This window comes from Sminthopsis crassicaudata, chromosome 1 (assembly GCF_048593235.1).
Source record: "Sminthopsis crassicaudata isolate SCR6 chromosome 1, ASM4859323v1, whole genome shotgun sequence".
Lineage (NCBI taxonomy): Eukaryota > Metazoa > Chordata > Mammalia > Dasyuromorphia > Dasyuridae > Sminthopsis > Sminthopsis crassicaudata.
In genome coordinates, this window is record NC_133617.1 from 222559105 (window position 1) to 222572527 (window position 13423).

At 34.7% G+C, this 13423-nt stretch overlaps 1 protein-coding gene across 9 annotated transcripts in view; it reads right to left on the reverse strand.

Moving 5' to 3' along the window:
- The window catches only part of ANKRD12 (ankyrin repeat domain 12), a 168677-nt gene that overhangs the window by 82847 nt on the left and 72407 nt on the right, over positions 1–13423 (reverse strand). The gene's annotated exons all lie outside the window — the stretch shown is intronic.

Consider the following 13423-nt stretch of genomic DNA (forward strand, 5'->3'; position numbering starts at 1 on the left):
TCGTTTTTCTGTGTTGTCTTCCCCTACTAAACTGTATGCTCCTTGACAGCATACTGTCTTTCTCTTTCTGATTTGTATCATAGGCACATACTAGGCACTTGATTATGGAATTAAATTTATTAATTTATTAAATTATTGTTAAATTAAATATTATTAAATTAATTCATTAATTTATTCTCTTCCTCTCTCTTGGCTGCTTCCTCACACTCTCATGTCTCCGTCATTCTCAAAAAACCTGTACTTGAATTTCCACTATCAGCCTATATCATATTTTTTTTTGTGTGTGATTCAGTTCCTTGAGAAAGTTGCCTCTAATTAGTGTCTACATTTCCTTTCTTTTCACTCTTTTCTAAACCTTCTGCAGTCTAAACTCAGATTTTATCAATTTAAACCAAATGATCTCTTGATTGTCAAATCTAATGAACTCTTTTTCTCAATCATTATTATGGGCCAGAACTTGAAACAAGGTACTAATGCTTATGTACTTAGTTCACATCTTTAAAGGAGTTCACACATTAGACTTCACATCTTTAGAGAGAATATATAAGGAGTTCACAAGCCTACTAGAGGACAAGCCCACTCTTGGACTTCTGGGAGATTCACAAGTCAGAAGCCCACAAGCCCACTCTTGGAGGAGGAGTCAAGATTTATTCTAACTTCCACCTTTATGCTGGCTGGAGACATTGGCAAGATGAGAGGCTGAAGCTGGCAGAGACAAAGGACTAGCAGCAAGAGTTCTTGGAACTAAGGAGAGAGATAGGCCTCTAAGAAAGCTAACCAGGACCCAGGAAAAGATTCAAGACTTTGAAGGAGAAAATAAAGGATTTGGGCTTTAATTCCTGGCCCCTGGAGTGATTATTCTGAACTGAAACTAAGTCTGCCTCCAGAAGTTTCCCAAGAAATCTGCTCCCAGAGAACGATTACATTTTAGAGAAGAGAACATTACAAATCGTCATCCTCTCTGTCTACATACAACCTATGACAGTGTCAACCATTTCCTCATCTAGCTTTGTCTCTTCTCCCTCTATAATATTTTGTATAGGGATCTCAATAACTCCCTCAACAACTGAAATGAATTCAGTTATCATTACTAAGCAGATCATTTTCAAATCTACTGATCCATCTCCACTTTTTTTTCCCAGATCTTCAGTCCTGAACCCATGTTCAAAATTGAATTCATTGTCTTCCCCACCTTAACAAAACTTCTCCTCTTCCCAACTTCCTTGTTATTCTCCAGGGAATCACCAATTTTCATTGAATTCTGATCTTATTAGATCAGAAACAAGAGAGTGAAAGGAGAGGAAGTAGACACACCAATTGTCAATTTAGGCATTAGCCCTGCACTTTTCACTCTCTTATCCCACTCATATCCAATCACTTACCAATTTCTAATACTTCTATCTCTCCTATATATGCCCCCTTTTCTCTTTTGACACTATCTCCATCTTAGTAGAGGTGCTCATCACTTAACGCCTGTACTATTCTAATAGCCTGTTAGTTTGGTCTCTTCCCTTAAGTCTCTTCCCAATTCCAGTCCATTTTCCATTCAGCTATCAAAATGATCTTTATTTTATCTTCAACTACAAATCTGACCATGCTATCCTCTCTATTTAGCAAGTTTTGGTGGCTTCTAATTGCCTCTAGAGCAAATACAAAATCCTCTGTTTGGTATGTTTGGTGTATGGGAGTGTAGGGGGAGAAAGTGGTTTAAGTGACTTACCCAGAATCACACAGCTAACAGGTATCAAATATCTCAGGCTGGATCTCAACTCATGTCTTCCTTACTCTAGGCCTGGTATTCTATCCACAGTGTTATCTACCTGTTCCCTTCTGTTGGGCTTTGAAAACCTTTCATAATCTGATCCTTATCTGCCTATCAAATTTTTTTTTTTATATACTAGATTAGGTCAGCTAGGTGACTCAGTGCATAGAATACCAGGCCTCAAGTAAGAAAAATCTGACTTCAAATTCAGCTCCAGATACTTATTGCTATGTGATCCAGGATGAGCCATTGCACTTGAATATCTTTGTTTCCTCACCTGTAAAAAAGGGATACTAACAGATCTGTCTCCCAGATTGGTTGTGAAGATCAGATGAGTTAATAGCACCATTCCCACTCACATTAAGTGATGGATAAATGTAAACTATTTTACATCTCTTTCCAGATATGCTTCAGTCCAGTAAGATTCTGGCTTCCTTGCTGTTCCCTGCACAAGATGCTCCATCTCCCTGCTTAGTGCATCTTCACAGGCTGTTCTCCATGACTGGAATGTTCTTATTTGTACTTCCTGTCTTCCCTTACTTCTTCAAATCTCATTAAAAACCTAACTTTCTGAAAGTAGCCTTTCCCAGCTTTTCTTAAAGCTAATTTTTCCCTCCATTATAATCTTCAATTTATCACATATATAAGTTGTATAGTTATGAGGGCATCTTATTTATATATAATTGTTCATGAACTGTTTTCTTCATCATAATAAGACAGCTCAGATATCCTGACCCAGGATTATACCCACTGTACTACCTAGATGCCCTGAATGCAGGAACTGTTGTTTGCATTTCTTTGTATTCTAAACACCCAACACAGAACTTAAAATTTAACAGGTACTTGATAAATGCTTGTTAACTTGAATCTATTCACTGCCCCAAAATGTCTCTCATATGAAAAGCAGAGGTAATTCGATAGTAGCTAGATAGAGTATTAGACCAGGATCCAGGAAAACCTATCTTAAATTTGGCTTCAGATACTTAACATGCTGGATTACTTTTAGGCAAGTAACTTAAATCTCTATAGGACTCAGTTTCCTCATCTGTCAGGGACGGTAAATAATAACATCTTTCTAAAGTATGATAAGGATATGTTAGGTTCTAACTAAGTGCTAAGTTAGTACTTAACAATTCTCTAGTTCACACCTTTGGTTCCGGCCTTTAAGGGGAGTTAACCCCTTTGAACTTCTGAGGAGAAGTTTACATATAAAAAGGAGTTTACAGAACCTTTAAAATAAGCAAGTTCATTGGTTGAAGTAATTTTCCCATAAGCCCTTGAGTTCTCACACGCCCCTTCTCTGGGAGGATAAAAGAGACAACACTGGGCCCAGAGAGGGAATCTACTCTAAGTCAGAGTTGAGATGGCTTTCTACAGGAAGAAGAGTCTGACTGGGAGATTGAGTTGAGACAGCAGATCTCCTCCCAGAGAGCAATTGGCAGTTTCTGGAGACAACAGAACATTACAAGGATAAAAGAAAATATTTGTAGAATAGTTTTCAAAACTTAAATTACTATAGAAATGCTAGCTGCTATTTAGAATATAAAGTAAATAACAGACAACCTTGGAGGGGAAAGCACTGGTACTGAAGTCCCCAAGAAAGGCACTGTGCAAAATCTATCCTTGAGTTGAGTCTGGAAAGAAATCTGGGATTTCAAAAGAGAGAAGTGAGGTAGTGGGAGAAAACATCCAGTGTCTTAACTTAAAAAAATATCCATTTCTTCTAATTGAGATCCCAATCTGCCCATGCCTATCCATCCTGTGTTCCTCTTGTCCATGTCCTCTCAATATTTCACCATGAGAGACTCATCTGTAGGCCTTTTTGCACTTGTTACAAAGTATAAAAAAGAAATAAAGGAGGATAAAATCAGTTCAAAAAAATTGACCTCAACTGAGTTTGTGACATTATATGTATCATATCCCTATTCTTACAAAGAAATGAAGTACATTTTCTCATCCACTAGGGCCAAGCTTGGTCATTATGATTATGCAGTGGCATTTTTGGCTGTTATTCTTCTGTTACATGCCTTCCTGGCAGTTACAATTACTAGTCTACCCTATGCCCAAAAGAGTACCTTTGACCACTGACCTCTGCAGTGTCAACTCTACCCGGCTCCCCTCCTCTGAGGCCTTCAAAGGTCTCTGGCCACAATTTCTTGAATCTATAGTTTAATAACCGGTAGCGTACTTAAGAACAGCCATGTGTAATCTTAAAAGCCTTTATTATACCTACTCACATAATTGTCAGCTCCCTGATCTGAAGAGCCACGTATTCACTACCAGACTTCTTACCTCTCTCAGCTATCCATCAGCTTGGCTTGGCCACCCAGGCTAGGGAGCCAGGTTAAAGAGTGCGACTGCTGTCTGCAGTGGGCTTATAAAGGGCCTGTGACGTCACACACACAGCCAACCAGCGAGAGAGCTATCACCCATTAAGAAGATATCTCAATATGGACAGGATCCCACCCACAGGGCAGTCCTATATCCACAGAGATTACTTTTGGGCCACTCAAATCTTTTGTTGCGCTGTGCCTGCCCATTTAAAGGGACCTTTCATTGTTCTTTCCATTTATATTGTTGATTTACTGTATATTGTTTTCAGGATTTTAATGACTTCTATCTGCATCAGTTCATGGTTTTCAATAAATTCTTTATATTCTTAATTTCATGTGAGGTAATAATGTATCAATACAGTGAAAGATCCCAGTTTTTTTTTTTGTTTGTTTGTTTGTTTTTTTAGGTTTCCCCATGCTGTGAGCAGCTATTTTGTTTCTAGTTTTTTGTAACATTAAAAAAATTGCTATAAATATTCTGTCATTAGTGAAAACATTCTGTCTTGGATCTCCTTGGACTATATAACTCTCTGTTAGATTTCTGAATCAAAGCATATAAAACATTTTAGTCACTTAAAAAAATTATGATTCCAAATTGTTTTCCAAATGCTTCTACCAATTCATGACTGTCTTTTTTTGTTTTTTGCTTAGGCACTTGGGACTAACTGAAGACCAGGGTCACACAGCTAATAAATACGAAGTGTCTGAGGGCAGATTTGAACTCAGGTTCTCCTGACTTCAGGAATTGTGCTCTATTCACTGCACCATCTAGATTCCCCCACAACTTTGTCAAGAGCTAGTCAGACTGCCTTTCAATAGCCTCTCCAAAATTGATTATTCCCATCCTTTGTTATTTTTGCAAATTTGCTGAGTATAATAACTCTGACTGTTTTGATTTATAATTCTCTTATTAGTTAGTGATTTAAAGCAATCTTTCATATTATTGTAATAGTTTTCAATTTGTCTTTTGAGAAGTATTTGTTCATATCCTTTGACCAATTATTTGTTTGGGAATGGCTTTTGGTCTTGTATATTTATATGTTATTAGAGATTTCTTAAATAAGTCTTAAATTTCATAAATAATTTTATAGTGTTGGCCTTTTTGATTACTGCTTTCTAAAAATTTTTTGGAAAGTTTGGGGTTTTTTGAGTCAACTCATTGTTCTGATTGCACCTCCTGGATGCTCAACCTAGAATTAAGCTTTCTTATCTGACATATTGGGGAAATGAAGTCATGGTATCATACATATAGTAAATAGTTACCTAAATAGAGTTGAGAGCTCAAATCCCTAAAAACCTCCCTAATCAGGTACTTAACATTTGATATATAACTAACAGAAATAGGTTACTTTATATAAATCATTCATTTGCTTCTCCCCTGCTGTCTTAAAAATTTTTTTTTTCTAGATGTGAATCAATGCATTAAGTCACCAGCATCATGAAATTCAGTCAATTATCAAAACACTTATTAAGTGCTATGGAAAGAAATTCTATAATTCTGTGTTTTAGGTATAAGTCTTCCAAAAACAAATGCTGTTTGTTCTGAATTGATTTGGATTATTCTAAATCCAAGAATTTTTATGCTTTGAAAAAATCCAATTTGACAGTCTCCTCATGTCCTTGGACAAATCTTCCTAATAATATGTCATTTTGAGAACAAGGAATATTTCATAATAAAGATTGAGCAATGGTTCAGAGTTTAGGTAATTGTTCAGTTGACAGCTTTCTTGATCAAAAAAAAACTTTCTCTTAAGTTTTGGCAGATCCTTAAATAATTGTTCCTAAAACTTTAAGTCCCATCCCTTTTTGTAGAGGCAAGAAACTGGAAATTGAGTGGATGCCCATCAAAGAATGGCTAAATATGTTATGCCATATGAATGTTATGGAGTATTATTGTTTTATGAGAAATGATCAACAGGATGATTTCAGAGAGGTCTGGAGAGACTTACATGAACTGATGCTGAGTGAAATGAGCAGAAGTAGATCATCATTGGATATGGCAACAAAATTATACAATGATCAATTCTGATGGATGTGGCTCTTTTCAACAATGACATGATTCAGGACAGTTCCAATGATCTTGTCCTGAAGAGAGTCATCTACATCCAGAGAGAGGACTGTGGGAACTGAGTACGGATCCCAACATAGCATTTTCATTCTTTTTGTTATTGTTTGCTTGCATTTTATTTTCTTTCTCATTTTTTTTGATCTGATTTCTCTTGTGCAGCAAGATAATTGTATAAATATGTAACTATATATTGGATTTAACATACATTTTTAACATGTTTAACATATATTGGATTATTTGTCATCTGGGGAAGTTGCCATGGGGAGAAGGGGAGAAAAATTTGGAATACAAGATTTTGCAAGGGCCAGTGTTGAAAAATTACCCATGCATGTTTTGAAAATAAAAAGCTTTAACAAAAAAATTAATCACTAAGAAAAAAAACAAAAAACCCTGTTCAGCCCTTCTTTGCCTACACCCTGCAGGTTTACCTTTTTCTACATGGTCAAAAAGAAATAAAAGAAACACTTCCATTAATTCAAAATTAAAAGAGACTTTTTCTGAATGGGGAAAAATAGTACAATTTTTTATGTAGATCATTCAAGGGCTTCTTATCCCAATATAGTTCTTACCCTAATTGATGCAAGAATCCTTCCTGGTCTAATCTTAAAGAGAAAAAAGCAGTACTTTGTTTCAAAAATGACAGTTAAAAACTGACTGATAGTAGTTTATCTTTCAGATGAGCTCAAAGTCTGCAAATTTACAATAATTTGAAAATCCTTTCTTAATATTTCTGAAAAGGAAGGTGGGGGAAGGACTTTGTAGATTTCTATAATGCCTACTTAGTGTGACAGGCTAGGTGCAAGGTACTCTGATCACACTGAAAAACTGAAAGAGATCCTTCCTCCTCTAGTGTCTTATATTCTTATTAGGGAAGATAAGATTTACAAATATAAAATGTGTGTGTGTGTGTGTGTGTGTGTGTGTGTGTGTGTGTGTGTGTGTATATATACATACACATACATATTTATATAATTTTTTTTTGGCTGAGGCAATTGGGGCTAAATGACTTGTTCAGGGTCACACAGCTAAGGAATGTGAAGTATCTGAGGCTGGATTTGAACTCAGGTCTTCCTGACTTCAAGGCTGGTGCTCTATCCACTATGCCATCTAGATGCCCCTGAAATGTGTACACACACACACACACACACACACACACACACACACACACACAAGGAAATAGTTTTCTAATACATAACTCCCTGACATGTTCTCTTCAATTGAATGACACTAGTCTTTTGGCAGTTATAAGAACAAGATAATGCATCCTTCAGCTCTGAATTTTCACTATGGCTATCCCTCATGCTGAGAAGACTTCCTCCACTTCCACTACTAACTGGCAAAGCTTCCTTTAGTCCCAATTAAAATCCTACCTTCCATAAGAAGCCTCACCTCATACCTCTTAATTCTAGTTTTCCTCTTTGAATTATTTCCTAATTACCCAGTACATATCTTGTGAAAAATACTAAGACAAAAAAAAAAATTCTGCTCTTATTAGGTTCAATTATGTACTTACAAAGTACATACTGGTTAAATGGGAGGGCATCTCAGAAGAACAGGCCCTAGCACCTACCAATTGAGGAGTGGGCTGGGTGGGTGAGTGCTACAAAATGGAGGGTTTGAGCACAGTCTTGAAGTGGTCTGATCCAGAGCAGTCTGATTTCTGTCCCTCCCTGGGCTGACCTCTGCAAATTCCTGGCCCAGATTTGCATCTCTACAAAAGTAAACAGCTGCTAGATTCAGGCCCTTCCAGCAAGATGCAAAGCTCTGTTGGTTCACAGTGGCAGAATTGTAGTCTCCTATTAGGTCTGGGATTCTTCCCTTGCTAATTTCTCTACATGCTAGACTAGATAGATGCTTTTACTGAGAACTAGCTCTCTGGCTACATACAGTCTGAGCCTTATCACAGCTGATTCCAGAACTTTTTCCTTTCTTAGTATTTAGGATCCCTCTTCATTTATTACCTAGGACTACCTATCTCTATCATAGGGCATAGTGCCCCGGAATACAATTCATATTGTCTCCAATGTAAATTAGTTAAATTTGCTTATTCATTTCCTGCGGTGAGATTTTTTCTATTTTATTAATAACTCTCTTTACTTTGAGTTTTAATTAGCAAAATATTAACAAAAATTAAACATATTAAAGTTCAAGTTATTTTTAGAAATATTTTTTGATCTGGAAAAAAAGTTTTTTTTTTCTAATTAAAAAAATCAACAAATTGAAAGAAAGGACATGAAAATTTCACTTAATCTAATTGATTTAAGGAGGTCTATAAGTGTTTTTTTGATTCTGGATACTTATTTATACATAAAGAAATGTTCTTTGAAACATCAGGTTCAACAGAGTAGTAATTATCATTCTTGTGAGATAATAGCACATGAGTAATGAAATTAATGGTAAAAATGACTAAGATATGCAAATGTATTCTTGGGTAAATATGAGAAAATTAGGTACCAAACATATAATTATTATTACTTAAGGGGCTTTTCTAAACCTTCTTGCCTTTTATCATTTTCTTTATTATATAACTGTAGCAATAGGAGGGGAAAATATTACTATTTAATCATACAGTTGTAGCAATAGGAAGAAAAAAATATTATTTTTTAACAGATTTCATTGATGTCTGTACAATGCAAATTGGCATTCATTCAAACCTTATCATCCTATGCGATTCTTGTTCATTATCCTCCTACATATAATTCAGAGAGACTTATACAATATACAAAGGGAGGCAGCTAGGTGGCACAGTGGATAGAGCACCAGCCTTGAATTCAGGAGGACCAGAGTTCAAATATGATCTTAGACACTTAACACTTCCTAGCTGTGTGACCCTGGGCAAGTCACTTAACCCCAGCATCAGAGGAGGAAAAAAAAAAAAAAAAAGGAAAGAAAAAAAGAACAATATACAAAGGGTCTTCCTCTAAGTGTTTTAATGTTACAAGGGTAAGAGAATAGCATTAGAGACCCATTATTATTTATTATTTCTCAGTTTTATTACATATGCATCTCTTTTAAAGATATCTTTTACACCATTTCTAAGCAAATAATTCATGGTTATAGCCTATTTATACATTCCATTACACTCTGAATGACCTGCAATTTTTATTATTTGAAAAGCTTATTATTCCATGATTCACATATCCTTCTTTTGTTAAAAAGATGTGCACCATTGTTTCAGGAAGAAACTTGAAATTGCTGAGAATGCTGTGGAATTTTTCACATAACAAGTCATTCTCCTTTGTTGTTCAATTGTTTTTCAGTTGTGTCTGACCTTTTGTGACCCATCTGAGATTTTCTTGGCAGAAATACTAAAATCATTTTCCATTTCCTTCTCCTGATCATTTTAAAATATCAAAATTTTTTAAAATTTGAATAAATGAAAATGAGTCTTCCTGATTCCAAGTCCATCACCCTATCTGAAGTGAATCTGCTCTGTGACTTTCTAGCTTATTGTTGATCTCCATTACTTGTATTAATGGCCAGGTCAATAAATTATCTAAGTGTATATCATAGTCTAGACAGCAGATTTTTTTTTCCTCACCCTCTTTTTCCTCTATAAACGGTTAGGCTGTACTTTGAATAACTGCAGAATTCATTTTAGAAGTTTTGTTACCTGTTCCAAGACTGAACTAAGCACAATGTAATCTACAAATGAACATTTAAAATTGTAGTCTGCTACAGAATATCATTTGTGAACACTAACATATCTTTCTAATATTTTTCTTTCTAATGTTAAGAATATTAATGTTCCTGAGATGTGTATAAATTATCTTCAAAGATTTTGCAGTAATAGCAAAGTAGTTCTGATTGCCCTTTTTATGTAGTAATATCTCTGTGATTTTTTTCCCCAGTTGTCTAGTTAGCTTTATCTCTTTCATATACTTTGAGAAATAAGGTTGTTGGTACCCTCAAGTTGCATTGCCTTCAGAAGAGACCTTTATGTATGCTTACTGGGGTTTAGTTGTTCTTCTCATCTTTGTTTTCTTTAATGTCATTTTTATTTCCTTATGCAGCAGACTGGGACTGGGGATGTTAATAGTCCCAATGTGATGGCTCCACTGTCACAGATGGAGAAAATAACTTGCAAAAAAGCCAACAGATTAACTGCATTTTTTCCTTTGTTTTATCTCTGAATGTTTTCAAGGTGATCTGAATTAACTGGACTAAGGCTTTTGGAAACTTGCTTCAATTTTTTAAATTAATTTTCCATCTGGGGGACATTTTCCCCCTAAATATCAGGCTAAGGAAGTTTTAGTTGTGCTGGCCTCATATCTCTTTTCTTCTGATAGTGACTTTGCCCTTTGCTCTAACAAGCTGATGATTTGACTCTCACATCTAAAACCAGTTGTACCCTATCAAGATATAAGCAATTTCAATTTTTGTGATGTTATTTTGTATTTACAACTTTCATGATCGATAAACAGCAGGTTTCCATATAATCTATATTTTTGGTCTCTTTCATTTTTGATCCTGAATCAGATTTCCAAAATATTTTTCTGCCATTCTTGAATACTAAATATATGTTAATTTAATTCTTAAGGCCTTAATGAACTCTTCATAGAACCTCTCTATCTTTTTATCCTTTGGTTGGTTTTTTTTTTTTTTTTTTTTTTTTCTGAGGCAACTGAAGTTAAGTGACATGCTCAGGGTCATACAGCTAGGAAGTGCTAAGTGTCTAAGGCCACATTTGAACTCAGTCCTCCTGACTTCAGGGCTGGTGCTTTATCCACTGCGCCACTTAGCCATTCCTTTTTATCCTTTGCAAAAGAAATTGGCACATAAGCTGGAATTATGTTTAGATTGTTCTTTCTTGCTCATATGCATCATAGTAAATACTCGAAAAATTGTGTGATTATTAGCACTCTTTGCCCCCTTCTCTGGTAACCTGTAACTACAGAAGCAAAAAGAAGTTTTACAGGATTGAGGACTACTTTGTATCTTGTCTTGATTAAAGAATTCTTCACCTTATGAATAGTCTCCTGATAATTCTCTCTGTATTCTTCTAAACAGTACCATTCTGCCACTGGAACCATACCTGAAATATATATATATATATATATGTGTGTGTGTGTGTGTGTGTGTGTATATATATGTATATATTTCTGTCTTTGTCTCTCTTCCTTTTTCATTTATTAATTTTTTTCTAACATTTCTAAGCCATTTTTCTCCCTCCATGCTGCCCAAACCTGTACTAGAGAAGGCCAACATTTGGCACATATACATGTGCAACTATATACTACATAGTTCCATATATTAGTTCGTTCTTTGGAGGTGGATCACATTTTCTTTCATGGGCTCTCTGTAGCTGATTTGAATATTCATATAACTCATAATAGTTAAGTCATTTACATTTATCCTTCGAACAATACTGCTGTTACTATATATAATTTTCTCTTACTTCTGCTCTTTTCCTTCTTCATAATTTCATATAAGTTTTTCCCTGTTTTCCTAAAATCAACCTACTCATCATTTCTTATAGCACAGTAGTATTCGTTGCAATCATATATACTTAGCCATTCCCCAAATGAAGGGCATCACCTCAATTTCCAATTCTTTGCTACCACAAAAAAGCTGCTATTAATATTGTAGAACATATTAGATTATTTTCTTTTTAACCTGATCACCTGAATACATAGTTTTATAACTCTCTGGGAACAATCCAGATGGCTCCTTAAAATGGGTGGATCAGTTTACAATTCTACTAACAGTGTTATTATTGTCCCAATTTTTCTATATCCCTTCCAATATTTGTCATTTTTCTCCTATTATTTTAGTCAACTGATTAGTGTGAGATCATATCTCAAAATTGTTTTAATTTGCATTTCTCTAATCAATAATAATTATAAGCATTTTTATATCACTATATGTAGCTTTGATTTCTTCCTTTAGAAACTGCCTGTTCATATCCTTTCACCATTTATCAACTGGGCAATGATTCATATTGTTATAAATTTGACAAAGTTTTCTATGTATTTTAAATGTGAGGTCTTTATTCAAGAAACTGTTTATAAATCCCAAGCCTTTTTAGAGTTTATATTCTGCTGGAAGCTTTTTTTAAAGCCCAAAGTCACCAACATTTCATAATCAAATATTAAAGTTCTTAAATGAAAATAAATTTCAACTGATCATGTGTTTACTTTTTAGTAGCTATAATCAATATTTTCAGTCTTTATTACATGTAAGTAAAACATATTTTACTTACCAAAAAATGTAACTGTTACCTACTGTTTTTTAGAAGACTGATTAAAGAAATTCCTTTGAAGTTCAAAAACTTTCCTGTAGGATAAAACATAAACTCTGCTTGCTAAAAGGGGACAAATACAAACTGACCACAACCTAGTTTTCACCTTTATTTTATACTCATACTCTTCATATACTCTAAGCTTTAGTTAAAAAGGGCTACCAGATGTTTACTATAATCCTGCACTTTTAGACCTCCATACATTTGTGTGCAAACTATCTATTGTGACAGGAAAGAATTCCTTCCTTATCAATGTCTTTTGGAATCCTTCTCTTCCTTGAAAACCTAACTCAGTGCCATTTCCTCTATGAAGATATCCCTGAACCTTTGCTGAAAGTTACTTGTTCTTACTCAAAAATTTTATGGCACTGTGGAATTCTCATTTGCCTTAATACACCTTTATATCTTACCACATTTACATGTGTGTACATGTTGTGTTTCCCCTACTAGATCATAAGGTCCTTGAGAGTACTGTATATTTTTCCCCTTAACTTTGTATGCATAATATTCAGCACAGTATCCTTATACAGAAAAGATGTTTAATAAAGGTCTGTTGAAATGAACTATAGATCAAGGACTGGGTCTTTATTCTTCACATATAGAGAACTTAGCATATCATTATCTATATGCCTAGCACTCAATACAAACAAATTTTTAAAAGGTTAGGAGTTTTATAAACTTCAAAAAATACCTAAAATCCAAAAGAAAGGCTTGGCCATAGTTAGAAAAAGAGAATGAGCCTGAAGGAATTAAAGAAGGAGTTCTTGCTAGCATTGCCTCAAGGTACTTTCTCAAACATTATAACCACTATAAACATGAGTATAACTTCATCAGAGGTTCTCCAATAATGGGCATTGAATGCTAAGGATTTTCCTAATTTCTCTAGTAACACTGCCTTTTTAGATTCAAAGAGCAGCATTTGGAATAAAATATTATAAACAAGAGAAATGCTAAAAGTCTCAATATTTTACTCTTAATATTTACATTAAAGATAAACTTCACAGTCCTTGATAAGATAA